Source organism: Eschrichtius robustus, chromosome 12 (genome assembly GCF_028021215.1).
Source record: "Eschrichtius robustus isolate mEscRob2 chromosome 12, mEscRob2.pri, whole genome shotgun sequence".
Taxonomy (NCBI): Eukaryota; Metazoa; Chordata; class Mammalia; order Artiodactyla; family Eschrichtiidae; genus Eschrichtius; species Eschrichtius robustus.
In genome coordinates, this window is record NC_090835.1 from 65,280,560 (window position 1) to 65,299,189 (window position 18,630).

At 34.9% G+C, this 18,630-nt stretch overlaps 1 protein-coding gene across 2 annotated transcripts in view; it reads left to right on the top strand.

Moving 5' to 3' along the window:
* The window catches only part of BMP5 (bone morphogenetic protein 5), a 119,189-nt gene that overhangs the window by 78,579 nt on the left and 21,980 nt on the right, over window positions 1–18,630 (top strand). The window lies entirely within an intron of this gene.

An 18,630-nucleotide genomic window follows, 5' to 3' on the forward strand; every position in this document is an offset into this window, starting at 1 on the left:
TTTGCAACAAAGATCAGGTAGTCAGAACATAAAAAGATTATTGTTAATTAAAGAAAAATAGGCATCTCAAGTTAAGAAATTTATGTATGGGAAGATGAGAGAGTCTGGGCTTATTGAAATCATTCCTTTGATATGCATCTCAGCTGTCTGGGTCAGTATCATGTGCTTTCTCATCCTGAGTCTCCTCAGGGTGCACCATCAGGGGGCAGCTGCAGTGGCTGATGGTTTGATGTCGGGCATCCTGTTTCCACCCCAACTTCTCTCAGGGCTCACCGTTGGGGTGGCTGTAGTGTGATGGCTTGTTGGTTGAAACATCCTTTGTTTACTGATATGGCAGGTGTCATTCTTAGTCCACAGGTCTATAGGAAATCTTTTTTGAGAAGCTCCAGATGTTATTCTTATGCTCACAAATGCTCACAAATGCTCACTGAGTAGCGATGTGCTGTGTGCTTGGCTTGATGCTGGAGATAAAATAGTGAGCAAGTACAGAGATGGCTTCACGAGGCTTGCAGTTGAGTGAGGCATGAGGTAGTCAGCACATAATATTATTGAATGCACTTCACTACACACTAAGAGTCCAATGGACTCTGAGTGTAGAACAGTGAGCAAATTTGAGCTACAGTCTTTTAAAGATCAGGAAGATGTATCTAGGGGAAGAAATTGGAGGACCCTATACTATTTAGTTCTATCTTGCTTTCCATTCATCCTTTTCTCTCTGAGAACTACTTTATATTTTGTTTATCCTTTTCCTTTAATTGATTTTTCTTATATTTTAGGGGTAATTTTACTTTAAATGACATATTATTTATGTGATTTTTTGGAGCCTAAAATAAACTAACATTTCACTTCTTTCAAAGGTTTCCAAATTCTTTTTTTAAAATTTAGGTTTGAGATACACAGCCTTTTGTTGCTCTTCTTTGCTTCTTTAATATTGTTTCATATGAAAATATTAAAATGATTAAATATGCTAGACAAGCTGGCCTTTTGTATTTAAGCCAGAGCAGACAGACCACCTTTTATTTGCAACAATGGAATCTGAATATGTTTACTTCTCAGCAAAAGTAATTGGAAGTCGTGAAAAAATGAAACTCAGCAAAGTCTCCTTTCAAATTCATTTGTTGACTATTATTCGTTTATTCATTTGTTCGACATAAAATCTTCGAGTGCCTATTCATGCAAGACAAAGTGTTAAGGAGACAATGACCTGGGAGACAGACACATATAGCTACTTAAGAAAGACTAAAGTGCCCTAAATCCTAAAAATAGTGTTACAATCAAGACGCTATAGGAAACGTAAGGAGATGGTTAAGTCCAAACGGAGCCAAAGAACTGTGGTCCAGGTGACTTCTGGGCTAGGTCAGCTGGGTAAGATTTCAAGAAATGAAGATGAGGAAGGAGAGGGTGTGGTGGTGAGAATGGAGGAGAGAGGTAGCTCCTGGATGAGGAAACAATTTGAGTAAATACATAGAATGGCAAAAAGGCATGGTGTTGTCTAGAACATTCAGCAGTCCAGATTTGGCTTGAACAGCTTTCATGTATAAATATGGTTGCAGATGCTATTAGGAAAGTGATTTGGAGACAAATCATGGAAGGTACATGACATCTAATTTATGTGTATATTCTTGTAACTTGACCACAGGTCATTAAAGAACTAGACTTGCTGCTTTAATCAATCAGAGTAACACTTTCATGATTACATATTTGAATGAATATCCGTTTCATAAGGTCATGGATGTGTATTTCTGGTTCACAGTGGAACCCTTGGTACTTGGTACCATGCAGGTTGTAGGTATATAAAAACATGTTTTGAATGATTGTTGAATGAGTTTGTGACTTAAAAGACTCTTACGGACCACCTGTCATTGAACATGTTACTCTTTTTTTTTTTAATTGATAGTGGATTTACAGTGTTGTGTTAGTTTCTGGTGTTCAGTAAAGTGATTCAGTTATATATATATATACTTTTTCATATTCTTTTCCATTATGGTTTATTACAGGATATAGAATATAGTTCCTTGTGCTATACAGCAGGACCTTGTTGTTTATCTATTTTACGTATATGAACATGTTACTCTTAAGAAGACCTTCCAAACTGTAAATTTGGGGTGATTATTAACCAAACCAATTTGGTGTAACACAGGAGAATTTTATACCACAAACCACAGTACAGTAATTAAAATTGTTTCAATCATAAGGTGAGGAGAAAGTCAGTGATATAGATTATTAAATTTTGTTTGTCCTGCTTCCACAAAGGAAAAATAGCTAAGAGATCTAAATATATTTTGGAAATCAAAAGGCTGTTGAAATCAAAAGTAGCATCATGATTCCTCAGAGGACCTGTGGAAAGTACATCAGTTTGTAAAATATTCTTCTTAGAAATTTGATAAGTGAACTGCCATGGATTTGGCAGGAGAGTTTAAGGATATTCTATCGATTTTTTTTCATGCAGAATAGATAATTCTCTGAGTTCCAAATGTCTGCTTCAGCTAAATAAAGCAAACATATGAGCAAGCAAATGGAAAGGAAACATTGCTGCTTCTTAACGGCAAAATCTAGAAATTCCATACAAGTGGTTGTATCCAATTGTGCTAAATCAGTTTCAGAATTTTCTAACACTCCCTCATGGTGGTTAATAACCCTCTATGATAAAATAGGTACTCTTTTTTTTAGCAGCAAATGAGTAGATTTAGGTCTGTCTCATAATCTAAGATGTTCAGTTCCCTAAATTATAAACATACATTAATTACCTGGCTTGTTAGATCCTTATTAAAATTGTTAATAAAACTACGGTAATTGGTATCATATCCTATATATATGTATATCCTATATATATATCTCCTATATATATATGTCCTATATATATATATATATATATATATATATATATATATATATATATATATACATACATACACAGAATTTATTACCCAGATAGCAATTTAATCTAGCTTTTAAGACTTGGGTTTTCTCCCCAAACAGTGTAATTTTCCATTGTTTGATGCTTTATATAGTTTAAACCTTCCAAGTAAATTAATTCATTTTTTTCAAATTTGGGTTTATAGAATAATTTAGAGATACAAAAACAAAGATAGTATTTTTGGGATCATTAGAATGTCTTTTTAAAAACCCTATGTTTTCAGACATTTTAGGTTTGGCAATACTCAGAGTAAATTTTGCCAATGACTTTTTCTTTTCTATTCAAACCCGCTTATATGTCAAGGAAAATTCAATCCGTATGTTTCTGATTCATTTGTATTCAAGTCATCAAAATGTTGTTTTGTCAGAGTATTGTTCAATGTCCAAGAAACAGTATAAGGTTCTTTTTTAATAAGACTCTAAAATCCATTTTTCTTTGGACAAAGTTGTGGCATAATTTCCAAGTGTATCAAGGTAAAACTTCAGATTTAAAGTCAGAGATTTCAAAGTTTCACTAAATTTTGTAGCCAAATCAAGGAAAAAAAAAAAAAGATTTCAGAGGTATGAAGCTATCAAGTTAAATTCATTATCATTAATGCTTAAATATAATATAAAGAAATTTATAGTTATTGTTAGAACTTAGAGTTTAAGGTTTTGATACTTAATTTAAATAAAGAGAATAAAGAAATAGAATCGATCGCTCCATTCTGGAAATAGAAATTTTAAGAAAAAATCGTTAGGAAAACTAGATTCAAATCTTGGCTCTGACAAAATATTTTACATTTTAGCCATAGCGTTAATTAAATGAGTGTAATGGTAACTACCTTCCAAGGACCATGTGAGACTATACTAAGCACTAGTACCCGGAACATGATGAGACAGGAATAAAGGTGTTTGGGTTGAACTGGACGAGAAAATGCACAGAGACTTACTCTACATGGTACTCCTTAAATTAGGATCAATTCTTTCATTGTGGAGATTTTACAGATGATTTAATAAGACTTTAGATAAATTCACAAATGATAATCCACTGGAGAGAGGTAAGATTATTGATATATGTTCTTAAATCTTGAGTTGGAAGCATAGTGTATAGATAGTTACGTTATTAGGTGCAAGTCTAATAACTTTGGTTGATGAAATGATTATTGGTAGGAAGCTTTTAAATACATCTGATCTAGGGTATGAAGCCAACAGAAATGAACATTCAGAGATATGTGTCATGATCAATTGATTGCTTATATTGGCTAGGTCTTCATAGGCACTGGAGAATATCAAATCATTAGTAGTTAATATGGTAGTTTTCTTGAGGCCCAACAACTTTATTCTTAGAAAAAAATGGCATGGTTATTTGGGAGATAACTAACTGCATCAATGAATATAAGGGAAACGACCCTTGTTATAGGGTAATATACGAGGATAATTGATTAAAGGCTGGCGTACATAACCATCAGAAAAATTTTTCAGCCCAGAGATGCCTCAGTGTAAATTACTATCATTTGGCTTCGTAAACCTATTAGCAAACGTTACACATCAACATGGCTTCTTACAAGCAGTAGTTTAATGCTCATAGAAAACATGGTTAAAAAAACATTGATCATCTTTGTTAAAGAGTGGGACCCAAGAACTCCTAATATATGTTGTGCTAACTTTTTTAGCAAATTGCATAAAATCCCCACTACATAAGTTATATTTCCCATTAAAAAAATCAGAAAATGAAGATACTCTATGAATTGATTGGAAAAACATCATAGAAGACCTCTTTGAAAGTCAAGGAAACAAACCCTTGTAATTGTTGCCTCCTCAGGTTATAGCCCATGTTGGTTAGCAGCTATATTTCCCAGACATTGTAAAGGGATAAAGTTATAGCTTTTTAATTTTTTTTGATTGTTAGTACACAAAAGTTTTCTCTATTCCATTTTTAAAAATTATATATGTACATAAATATATTGATATTTCAGAACTTTTCTAAAAGCACCAACAATTTCATCCTCTTTTATTTTCACCAACGTTATTATTCAAATTATAAAAAAAGGTCTTAACTTTAGTTATGAGTACAATTAAACTGAAAGTGAGTATTTTAAAACTTTTATTACCCAAGGTTTCGCCATGTTCTCTACCCTTCCACTTGGAATTTTTGGGCTCATTCCTGCAAATTGACAATTATCACACCTACATTAATAAGAAATGGGATTAGGTTTTCTTTTTCTACAACCTTGAATTGTTGCTTATTTCTATTGTTCCTTATTATGTGAAGAGTAATTTAAAGCACTGATAAATTTTTCTCCAAAACTTCAATATCCTGTGATATCTTTTAAATATGCTGTCTTAAATCAGATTTTTCAAAAGTTCCATGACATCTTTTGAATTACAGAATATATACTCCTAATTAGAAAAATCTATTCTATAATCTAAAGTCCTCATGTCATTATATATTAAATTAATATGTGAGTTACTAAATTGATATTCTTTTACTTTTATTAAATGTGAACATCTTTGTCTGAGAGAGATGAGGAGCTCTTAATGTGATATCTGCTTAAATTTAGTAAGTCCTGGAATCTGCTACTTTTCAATGCAAGTATCTGATTAAATAAGTTTGTTGTGTTGTCCTTAGATTCCCAAATACAGTCTTTTTTAACTTAGGGGAAAATTTTCCAAATTAAGTCCTTGTGTTGTCAGATGACTATTTATCTGTCTCAAGGGTCAAATGATCTATGTGGCTGGTTAATCTGAATATCAGCTGACATAGTGCTAATAAGTAGCAGAAGAAATTCAGAGATCAAGGGTGATATTTTTCTTTTTGTCCTGCTGTTTTGACTACAGTTTCTCATTATTATGTATCTCAGTTCAAAAAGTTGAATTATGTCCACTTATCAGAGGATCTCTTAAATATTTTGAGATTTGATAATATTCCCTTCCCTTATCTGAACTTTATCTTTTAAAGCAATTAAGTCTTTTTTGTTCATAAAACCATATGGCTCCTTGTTGCTGAATTTATGGTGCTGACAATTGGTTTCAAACAAATAAATGAGAGTCTCTACTTCCAAGAAACTGCAAAAATCGCATATCTTGCTAAATGTTCTGATAGGAAGAAGGAACATATACTCCTATGTTTGTTTTAGGTAAATATTAGTATAAATGAAGTACTTCTTTATGTTTAATGTTTAATGCTGAGGATAATTAGAGCATACTTGCTTGACTTTTGGTTGAATATTTAAGAATAAATTAGGAGGACAGCTGAAGAATAGCTATCTTCAAATACTTAAATAAATACAGTGAATAAGTAAAATTAAATTTTCCCTGTAGTCCAGAAATTAAATCAATGTGTAAAAAGGGCAGATTGAAGGCATAAGAATAAAGTGCCTAAGACCTGGGAGTTAATGGCTATGGAATTATTTGTATTGTGAGGGAATGAGCTTGTGTGACTAGAAGAATTCTCTATTTATTTGACCTTTTGTCTAGGGATTATTATATTGTCTGTGATAATTTCTCAGGTAATTGTAATTTATATATTTACACTTTAAGCATTATACACATATAAATATTATTTTCAGAGAGGGTACAGTGAATAGATATGTACCATCTTAAGGAGCTTGGTATTAAATAGTTTCATTCAAACCAAAACTCAAGATATTATATAAAATCAGAGATGGAGAAATGGATAAAGGGAAGTAAGAAATATTAGACATCTTTTGGGGTAAATGTGTGTGTGTGTTTGTGTGTGTGTGTGTATACAAAGAGGGGTAATACCCAGGCATAAACAAATTCCCAACTGATCACGTGAAGGATCAGATAAGTTCATAGCTGAAAATCTATAATTATTAAGGTGTCTAGAGAGCTCTTATTACAGCATTTAAGTAAGATTATATTTTCTTTTTCTTTAAGTGCCACAATATATTTTTCAGTATCATAACAAAATGTAAAACTTAATCTAAATTTCTCCAGAACATTTTAAAATGGCTTCTGTTTCTATCATATTTCTATAGAATTTTAAAAACTTTAAAACATAAATAAATCTATGGCAATATATCAGTTTCTAAGAAAATCTTTTTTTTTTTTTTTTTTGGTATGAATCAAACCATAAGAGAGATTTAAAAGATAGCTAAGCAAAACAACTGCCTTGGTCATTTTATGTGAATGATTCAGAAGAGTTTCCATTGAGAAGATTTCCTGTATCTTTATGGCAAAAATGACTAGATTTCTACTGAAAATAAATATGACATAGATTTCCTCTGGGGTTTAAGATCAGTATTTGTTAATTTTCCAAACCCACGTAAGCTGTGACTTATGGATTTTCTAATTTGTGTAATATCTTAAAGCACATCAGAGAACATAAATCCTTCCAGCTTTAGATTTTTCCTCCTTTCCCACTGCATAAAAATGAGCAAAATCATCAATATGCCTTTCATGGCTAGAGAACTAAACATAAATATAGGAGCACTGTTAAATTTCTACTTTGTTCAACCTAAGTTCTTATTAATTCTCTTAGTCATATACGATTTTTATAAACTATATGTATTTCAAACTCAACTTAGCAAAACTTATTTTCTGTCTATACAAATAGCTGCTTTTTTTAAACCCTGATTTTGGCAGTACTTTTTTTTCTTCCATGCTAATATTTCGTAGTTTTTAGTTTTCATGATTAATTCAGGTTTTATTTCCTAGATTCATCTGTAGTTCATATAAAATAAGTATTCAAACCATGTATTTGCTGTGGTGGTCAATCAAAATAATATTAACAACTAACAGAAACTAATATTTCCTGAGCGTATTAGATGCCAGCCATTTGGTGAGATTTTTAAGTGGAATGTCTACTTTATCTTTACTATTTTCCCATTTTGTACACAAGGAAACTTAGCCTTAGAAAGCACAAGAATCTTGCCCTTGAACCTAAAAATGATTTGTTTTCCTAGCCAGATCTTATACACTATGACTCTCACAAATGATATGAATTTTATATAAATTCCAAACTGAAAAAAAATAATGCATTTTTATAATTTCCAAACAGGACATTGTTATTAATAATGATTGTTATAGAACAAAATTGAACTTTATGTTGGATCTGTTGGTAATTACCTTTGGGTTTTTATATTTTCTGTCTGGAATTTAACTGTGATCTGACCCACAACAGGTAACAGCATTTTTACCATATTTTTGTTTTTTTAAATCTAACTACTTCAGTATTTCTTTTAGCTCCTTACACAATTATCATTAATTTGATAAATTTATAGACTGAAAAGAAGAAAAAAGTAACTTTTATTCCTTCCAGTGATCAGCTTCAACATGTAATTAAATTTAGCCAAATTTAATTTATTTTTAATTCCATAACGAACGTCCCCCTCCTTTTGTGCCCTGTGTCACTCACTAATGTATTTTGCTAGGTTCTCCTTCCCTGTTTTCTCCCCTCTGTTTTACTGTCCTTAATCCACACTCCCCATCATAGACTCCTCATGTCTACCTCCCCCACCATCCTTTTTAAGTGTCAACTGGTACTCAAGTTTGTAGTTTCAATAATGGTGCAGCAAACTCACCTGAGGCTAGTCAAGCATGCAGTTTCCAAAACATATTAATTGATTATTTTGCAAAAAGTCAGGATGAAATTCATCCTTTCTCTCATCTCTCCATCCCCCTTCCCAGCATCAAGGCTGAAGGTGACCTGGTATTATTCCAGCCCTAAAGAGGACTCCCTGAATTGTATTTTGGGGAGAGCATATTGGGGTAATTTTTTCCTCAAAAAATTGAAAAGAAAAATCTCTGGCAAATAAAACAAGTTTTTAATTTTTCACTGTGTTTAGCTTTGCTTTTTAACTTTTTTTCCCTATGAGCAGAGGGTGAGCCATAACTGCTTTGCTAAAACCTCATATTTTGAACAAAATGGTTTGAATGTAATTTACAGATGCCTTAGTTCTTTGGAAAATGAAGAATCACGATGCTGGTTTCTTTTAAAATATCTATATCCATTTTGTTATCTCTATTATATTTTCCTCTGGTCGGTACTCTGAAATGGGCCTCCAGAGCCTAGTTTAATTTTGTATAATGATTGGTAGAGAGAAAATGGTTTTTCTTTAAAAGTAGGTTTGACTATAGAATATATTCAGTAATAAATTGGAAAACTTGGATTTGCTGTTTTACTATGTCCATTATATATACAATGTTTTAAAACCAGGTTTTAAAGGCAACTTCCTTGTTGTAATTTATAGTATGTTTATATTTGAATGAGAGCCACTTGGTAAACATCATTTGCTTATCCAAATTTAGCATCACAACCTAAAAACATACGTGAAAAAGAATTTTGAAATCAATGATTTAAAGTAAGCGGATAAAACAGGAGTTAGTCCTGCTTCATTATCTGGTGAAAGAGGTATTTTACCATTTTTTAGATTTCCCTTAATGAAAAGGGATATGGAAGTGTTTGGCGACATCTGTATTTCTGTTTTGGATTTTCCCTAATTCAAAACAGTAACTGTGGAGCACCCATCTTGCCAAACAAATCCCAAGGTCAGAAACATATTCCAGTTTTTGTTGTTTGTTATATTCTCTATTCTAGGCTCTAACTCTGCTTTGACTAATGATCTGAGGGGTAAATATGTTCATGGTAGTATTGATTTGGGGCCACGCAGAATATGAGATTCTCCATATTCTCATCGTACGGAGTTAACTCCGTCTCTTCCATTGTTCCTTCCCCTATAAGTTTAACATCGCTGAACATATTTCTTAAAGACATATTGCAGAACAAGGGCAGTGCTGGTTTTGCATCACGAGTACAGAGCACAAAGGGAAGAAGAGAGAGCCTTTAGTCATTTAAGGCATCAGCAGTCACTGTTGCTGAGGTTAAACTTTGACTCAGCTGGTGTAGACTCACAGGGACAAAGGAAAACCAAAACAAACCAAAGCATCTACCCGCCAAAGCCAACAGTATGTATTACAAGTGGGGATCAAAACTTGAAATTAGACGGAAAATGCTTTGATAGGGAAATTATATATCTCAGCTCCTTGAACATGGATTCCAACTTCTCTGCAGTCAAACTTGTCAAGTTTCAATTTGAGGGAAATGGAAAGTAGGGGAGACCACCTGTGTTGTCATGGCTGGAAGGAGTGTTGAATGATCTTCCCACTTACTAAGGAAAGTCTGATCTTAAACATCACAAAACCAGCAGCTACCACAGTGTCCTTGACAAACACAATGTGTGTATCACTGCCAGACCCAGGAGATGGATGGATTCCTCCAGTCTTTTCAAGGTGGGGAGCAGAGACCCAACAGAAAAGCATCAGCCCTAAACAATCTCTAACAAAGGGGAACTCTGTGTACTTAAAGGAATAGGGTAGTACTTAGGGTGGACAGGGCTGAGTTAAAAACATGACTCTTCTCTGAGCTTTATTTTATTCATTTTAAAAATGTAACCATTGTTTTTTGGGGAGGGGTACATAAGATGATGTATGTAAGACAACTGATAAATTACCAAGCTTCAAAATGGCAGCTGTTGCTTCTTTCTTAACTTCAAAAGGACTGAACTGGCTTATCTTCTCAAATCCCAATTTCCCTGATGCTTTTGAAAGGCTTGCTTGTTATGACTTTTGGGTACCAGCTCTATTTATGAGTGGAGGTATTCAGATGATTTCTCTGTGAGGTGATAAACTGATAGAAACATGATAGTTCTACTTAGGCTGTGAGATCAGATTTGCTTCTGACCCACGCTGACCAAAAGGTAAACACCCTGGGAACCCAACTGTTATTTTGCATGTGGACAGATCAGAAGGATGCTTTTGCTCTGGGGTCCACCATGAAATCATGGTGGTGTGAGGTCTCACCTGGTCCCTTACGTGGGGCAGGCCAGCTCACATTCTGCTGTGGCCAGAGACATGAGAAAAAGTGAAGAAAGATTCTGCTTCTCTTCGCTCAGAAGAATATTTTGTGATCCAATCTTCATATGCGAAGGAAAGAACTAAGTCCCAAATGTCTTAACTCCACTTTTTTTTCTTTTTTTGGCAAAAAGTAGACACTTATGATGGTATATACATTAGGTATTCAGTATCAGGCCTTCACTATGTGTTTTGGAAAACACCTTTTAACTCCTTTCACTCTTTCTCTTCATTAAGTGTCAAAATTATTTACTTCTCCTCCATTTTGGTAGTCCTTGACTATTCTAAAGATTCTAGAAGTAGCTTATGATCATTTCACAGATTCATGTATCAAATTGAAAGGGAAGGTCAAACATTTAATGAACTATGTTTTTCTGTATGATAAAAGTTCTTTTTGAATAATATATCATATAAGCTGGTAAAAAAGAATGTTTCCTTTAGACACTCATAAATTTCCCAAGTAACTGCATTAAGTTCGTTGCAAAGACTACTTTCATCCACTATAGATAAAATGCAGAGTCTGAAATTAATTTCACTGCTATGAAACAAACTCAAATGAGCTTGATGCCTAAAAACTTTTCTTCATTGATATCTTAACACGTAAAAATAGTTTTTGAAGATGTTTTGGTTGATTTCTACCGAAACCCTGCTTTCATTATAGTTTTATTTAACTCCCCTGTGATTTTAAAGGAAAAAGTATATGTGTGTGTACACATTTTTTATTTTAAGAAGTCACATAATAACTGGAAAAGAGACTAAAAATAATTCACTCTTCCCATGGTTTTGTGAAAAGAATGTTTCTGCTTTCTTAAAATAAATGAGACCTGTAAGACCAACAGCTAACCAATCTTTTGGGGGCATGTGACAGATTATGTCTGTAAAACTCATAGGGCCTCAGGGGAAAGGCTCTATATATAAAGAGAGGAGCTATTAAAAAGTAAGTGCTTATGTGAAGGTGAACTACAATTCCTAGTTTGAGATTCGTATTTCCACTAGCTGAAAAGAGGGCCCCAGTAAAAGGCATTTGTGGGGCTTGTCACGCCTGAGACAGTAAGCCTCCACATTTCAGACCATGTCCCATGGAAGGAGACTAATCCTTTTCCATCACCTCAGTCCCACCCTCAGTGCAATAAAAGATTTGAATATTCTGGAAAGCTTCCCCAACAAGGCATAAACCTCTGGCCCTGCTCCTTTATGTTTTTTGGTCTTTCTTCCTCCAGGCAACCCCCCACCCCACCTTTCAGAAATTTCTTGAGCTACAGTTCTCAACTATTTGCATTTTCCCCCCATCACGTCTTGAACCATCATACCCGTGTTTCTGACCAAATATCCCAATTTCTTTACTAATCCCTATGACTTTCTCAGACGGCAGGGCATGAGAATCCCTTCTATAAACATTTTAGAAAGAACGGAAACTCTTTAAAAAATCTCTTCCTCCTTTAAACGTTATCCTTCCCATACCCCAATCCTAGAGGAAAATTAATTTCTTCTATTGCAGTGTTACCAGGAATTTACCAGGAACTGGAACCACATTTCTTGTCTGCAGATAATACTCAACCCACCATTCATGTTAGCACGCCAGGACATGGTCCCTTGTTGCCCTCTGTGGATGTCATACCCCCAATGTTTCTTTTCTTCTTTATCATCAGCTACAGAATCTTATCCTTATTCACACATGTTATTACACTGGACCCTTCTTTTGTTTTTGATACTTTTTATTTTTTTATTTATTTATTATTTATTTTATTTTATTTTTGGCCGCGTCGGGTCTTAGTTGCAGCACACGGGATCTTCATTGAGGCACGCGGGATCTTTTGTTGCGGCACATGGGCTTCTCTCCTGTTGTGGAGTGCGGGTTTTTCTCTCTCTAGTTGTGGCGTGCAGGTTCCACAGTGTGTGGGCTCTGTAGTTCGTGGCATGCAGGCTCTCTAGTTGAGGCGCATGAGCGCAGTAGTTGTGGTGTGTGGACATAGTTGTCCCTTGGCATGTGAGATCTTAGTTCCCTGACCACGGATTGAACCCACGTCCCCTGCACTGTAAAGCAGATTCTTTACCACTGGACCACCAGGGAAGTCCTGTTACTTTTTAATAATGACTGTATAATTGTCAACATATAATTATATAGAACAAAGTGGTTATTTTTTAATTTACTCTTTTAAATGTTGGGATAAAGAAGAAAACGAAAAGATCTAGCAAAGAAATTGCATGATGAGCCTGGCTTATTAAACTGAAGCCCAGAATCACCATGAAGAATCACTAAAACAAATCTAACTAACTTGTACTCTGAAGTTCAATACCAATATATGTTTTAACCAGTACCACATTACTGGGAGTTTTCAGTATCACTGAAATAGTTTAAAATCCCAGCTTTTCATTGTTTTTGTTTGAGATTGTAAGGCAATGTAAACTATCTTAAAATCAGGAAAATTCTGAGCACGAATGTAAAATTCTATTTATGATACTTCAAATATCTGGCAGTAGGTCTGTGCTTTTACTATAAAACTGGAAACTATGCAAAATTTTCATCAAAGTATGACATAGTTGAAATTCATAACTAGATTACAATTTGCTTAATTTAAGATTTCACTGAGTTAAAATGTATATGGAATTTAAGTAGACAAAGTTCTATCTCCCCCACATTCCTTAAAATCTGATATAAAAATGATTTAGTCTATATGCCGGGTAGAGAATTCTGCACATTTTAAATCATCTGTTTCTAAAAAGGGTACGATTCCAGTATAATTTAGAGCCACGGAAACTATAATTTAAGAGTACCAGAATCAGATTTAATCACAGATTGAAACTAAGCAAAGAGCAAGAGAATATGTGAATGAGAAACAGCGCAGTGATTTGTTTTCTGTGAACTAGTCCACAAAGGATGCTGTAAGCGTCTTTCGAAATGAAGAACAGATAATTTGTGCACAAGTTTCATCACAGGTGTTTTGGGTTAAGTGTTCAATACTGTGGGTTTATAGGAAAAAAAAACAGTGGAATTTATGCTAACATCTTATAGTGATATCAACGTTTAGACTCTGATAAATCCGCAAGTGAATGTTTTTCAAATTGTGTATTCTGGAGGGAAACTAAATGCTCATATTTGGAACCACTTGTCCTTATAACATCAACATGTCTCTAAAGAGCTGTTTTGTCAGAGGCTCCTTTAATAACCCTGTTTTTAAAGAAATAAACATTTTGAAAGTCACATTTTCCAAAAAGAATGGTCTGAAATACAAAACTAGTGAGTTGGGGATGGCTCTTTGGTTTGCCAGCCTACTGTCTCGATGATTCTAAATTTGAAAATAGTTAGTTGTGTCCTTAGGCAGATGTGAATACAATACCCTGACCCCCAGGCTTATATAAAGTCATAAGGGTCAGAGGAGAAGATCTGGATGTCTTGAATCCATCTTCAGTTATGGCAAAATGTGTAAGTCAAAACGCCAGCCTCACATACTATCTTCTTGATTCCTGTGTGAAAAGAATAATTATTTCTTTAGACGATACCATCCTAACCCCACCTTTATTCATTCTGTAGTTAATAAAACTGAGAAATGCCCATATATTTGCTTCTCAAATTGCTTCTCTTCCCTTAGTACCTGTTGAGTAATTTCGAGATGAAAACAAGATGGCCAGGATAGGAATAGTTCTAAAAAACATTCACATGGAAAGATTTAATGGGCATTCTTTTCATAAATTCAAGAGATGATACCTCTGCCCATATCGAACTCTGGACCTCTATATTTTTTCTCATCACCCTTTTATTTTATGATCCAAGAATTCTGTGATACAGAAACCTGGAATAATTGGGCACCATGTTTCTTTGGGTCCAGCTGCCATCAGTGAAATCACTGGAATGCTGGTATATCCTTCAAAGAACCTTTTCTATCTCCTCTCCCTTTTGTGTGGGAGATCCCATGTGTATTTAAACTTGAATGACTCCCAACAATCAAGTTCTTCTCCCTCTCTTGCTCTCACCCCACCCGTTTAGCAGATCACTGCCCTTCCTTCTTCCTAGTGTGCAACATCAGATGTGACAAAAGGGAAGTGTCCTCTTGTTCTAGGACCATTTCATCCCATCACTTGCCCTGCCTCTCACTTTGGGACAGTTTTTGATCCACCTTAAGATTCCCAATGCCATGAAATCGCTGCTTTGCTCGCCTTTGAACTGCTACCACTCTCTGAAGCTGATGCTGGTACAGGAACTCATCTTGGACCTACCTACATTCTGGTGCTGCCATCTTGTACCATTGTGGAGCTACTTGGAAGCCACTCTTCTGATGTAGGAAGAATCTTTGGCCACCACTTGCACCACACCATTAACCAAACTCCAAAGTAGGGCTCCCTTGCCCTCCCAGGATTTTACAGGGACTTTGGGTAAAAATAGGTCTGTTAGATTTTCTTGAATCCCCTTGGTTCTTAAGAAGTTAATCATGCAAACATTGGAGCAAGGCCAGAAGGAACACTGAGTTACAGACTCAAAATCCCTGCTTCCTTATACTCACTGGGACATTGTTCTGAATCTGTACTCTAGGGGTTCACCTGCTCCTTTCGATGAGTTCTCTCCCTTCAGGTTTTTCCATTCTCTTCCAAATATAGGCCTGGTAAATTAAGCTTATCCATGTTCTAGCTATGCCTAAACTTGTCAGAATCCTAAAATGATTAAGCTTGGATTCAAGCTGGTGTCCCTTATCACCCTTTTATTTTAATGCTCTTTTTATTACCCCAAGTTATGTTTATTTCCACTGTATATTCTTTTTTTATTTTTTCAGTTATACATATGTATATTTATTCTTTTTCATCCTTTTCCATTATGGTTTATCACAGGATACAGAATATAGTTCTCTGTGCTATGCAGTAGGACCTTGTTGTTTATCCATCCTATATATAATAGTTTGCATCTGCTATCCAGTGTATATTCAATCCTTAATGTATATATGTTTCCTACCTACATTTTTTAATAAGTCAAAATTGAAGATTAGCTTTGAAAAATAAAACCACGGTAATACACACTTACATATAGTTTTCCTAAATCAAAATGTTTTAGGTAGGTGTCTTTACTGATATATTTGCAGTATCTAAAACATCCTGTACCTTTAATAATAAAATTCAACATTGTTAAATAGATTTTATAAAATAGTCACTATTTTTAATACCTGCAATATAGTCTGGGTTTCTATTAGCACTTCTAAGAAAAATAACTGTTCAGCCCTATTCAAAAGGTTCAGTCAACATAATCAAGGGAGGTATAATGTGTCTGAAGGACAAGGTCATATAGTTAATGCTTCCATGGTGTAGCTCAAGATCAAGAGCCACTGAGTAAGTATGAACTTATGGAATCTTAATAGTCACATCATTGCTGAAGTGGAAAGGAAACCAAGAGGAAACTTAATAATATCAAAAGTTATTTTAAAGGGAGTTCACATTGGTTTGAAGGGGACTTTGCTTCACACACAATATCCACCTTTGTAAAGCCCAAGAAACCCATATTTGTCACACACACACATCTTTACAGTTTTCAAAACACAAACCTTGAGAGCAGTCTTATTTCCCCACAGATAAAAATCAAAATATTGAAAGTCTTTCGAATAATAACAAAAGGAATCCTCTTGCAAACCCAAGGAAACTTGGAACTCTGGGTTCAATGCTTATTTAACTGGAAAAGGGTCAGGGTGTGTTGTAATGAATGGAAAACTGATTTTACTGTATTCCATTCGTGGCCACCATGTGGCAACCCATTTCAGTATTACAAAGATCATATATTAAAAATGATTTCTGCAGTCATCCATGTATACAAGTAAAAATTTTGTTCCTGTTAAATTATCACTTCATTAAAACATCAAACTCAAAGCTCAACAAATACTTTTTATGTTGTGCTCCAAGACTGAAAAAAACATCCAAAATTTAAAGAACAGATCACCAGTTATTCTATTCCATCACAGTCAAGTTTCTCAGTTCTGTTTTTTTTTTTTTTTTTTCTTTTGCTGCACTCTCTGTCACTGGAAACATCTTAAACCAATTTCAAGTGCTACACCTGAATAAACATGTTGTAAAAGTGTTTATGTATTGAGGTGGGTCAGTTCAAGGTATGGTATTTGGCTGGAACTTCTAATTTCTCTTTTTACAGCAAAAGGGCTGCCAGAAGGAGGAAGTCTGAGCTGAATTAATACATTTGTTACAGTGGAAGTAGAATGGAAACTACTCCGACCACAAATCAAACTGCCTCTTTCATTTATGCCAGTGATATAGTTTTTCTAAGAAATATAGACTCTGGCATGGAGCCACTGTAAGTTTGCATTTAAAAGAGAAACCCATACGCTTATTTGTTTAAGGTTTACTGCTCTGATTATTTGGAAGTTCTTTCTCTGCTAGGACAGAGTGAAGTGGCATTTGGGAAACCGGTGGCCGTTTTCATATTTGTAAGAAAGCAACAAGTTTTCCCAATGAGCAATTGTTGAGGACGCTGATGGATGCTGCATGCATTGACACACACGCATTTTTTTAAACTAATATCTCCACATTTAAAGGACCTCTGTGTTCCTCCCAACAGCTGCACAGCCTCACATAGCACAGTCTCGTTTTCTGATGGTAGAGGGTCCCTGCACAATACAAGTATACACAAAAGTGTTTATGCTGCCAAAATAAACCGTGTTAAGAGCTAGAGTTTACTTGCTAAAATGCCATTGATTTTAGGGACCTGTTCCCTTTTCTTCCAAGGTGGGTCAGGTCTTAGAATGGACCGAGGCTACCCCACAGTCATGACTGAATAAATATTTTAAGAAAACTGACACATCTTTCCGGGTGCAAGGCAGGGCCAATCATGCACGTATTTGAAACCACATGATATATTACTATGAAAAGATTGGTAACTTCTGTATCTGGAGTAGAATTTTTTGTTTGTTTTTTTTTTGCATGACTTTTGAGTAATTCTCACCCAAAGGTACAACTTAAGGTTAAGTAGTTCATCCTCTCTGGGTGATTTTCATTGAATTCAATATCAACTAATGGTTTTCTTTATACACACACACACACACACACACACACACACACATATATATATATATATATATAATTTTCTGTGGTAATTAGTTTAAATGAGATCATAGCAAGAGTGAATTGTAAAAAGGGGGAAACAGTAATACTTAACTCCTAAGGTATTTGTGGAATCACATTAAATAATGCATGGAAAACACTTAGAAAAATGCCTACAGTACACAGCAAGTGCTCCAAACATGTTTTTTTATAATGATAGTACTTACCATTTATAATGATAAGAATTATTGTTGCTATCCCAGAAGGAGAAATACTTTATCAACATCTACTTCTAGACTCTAGGACACTTCTCACCCATTCCTACCCAGGCCCTGGGTGCACTCCTTTTCTGATAAACAACCACTCCAAGGGCTCAAAAGGGTCTGGGACACAGGCTGGTTTAGAGACCAAGGTGAGTCTCCAAGCTCACCTGGAATTTTTCTCCTTTCTGAGCACCTCCAGGCTTTGTTTGCATCTTCTGAAATCCTTTCAGTAAACATAATTTGGGCATGTCCAAATTCAGAAGGGGAGGGATTCTGTAATTTTCATGTTTGCTTCAAAATCCTTTACATGGAGAAAGACCTGGAGCTTACGGCAAATCTCCATCCCAGCAGGGGTTCTGGAAGGATCTTTGAAGAGCTTTAAGTAGATCACAGCTTTGTAAAGATCACTGGGCACAGGCCAGAGGTGAGGGGAGGAGGCTATCAACACTAATCAACACTGGAAAGTCTCCAAAGAAGCTGGTGAAAATAGAAACACCCAGCCAGCCACTCAGAGTTTATCACATGGAGGAAAATTATAGGGCACCTAATGCAGAAGCACCTGTAGCTA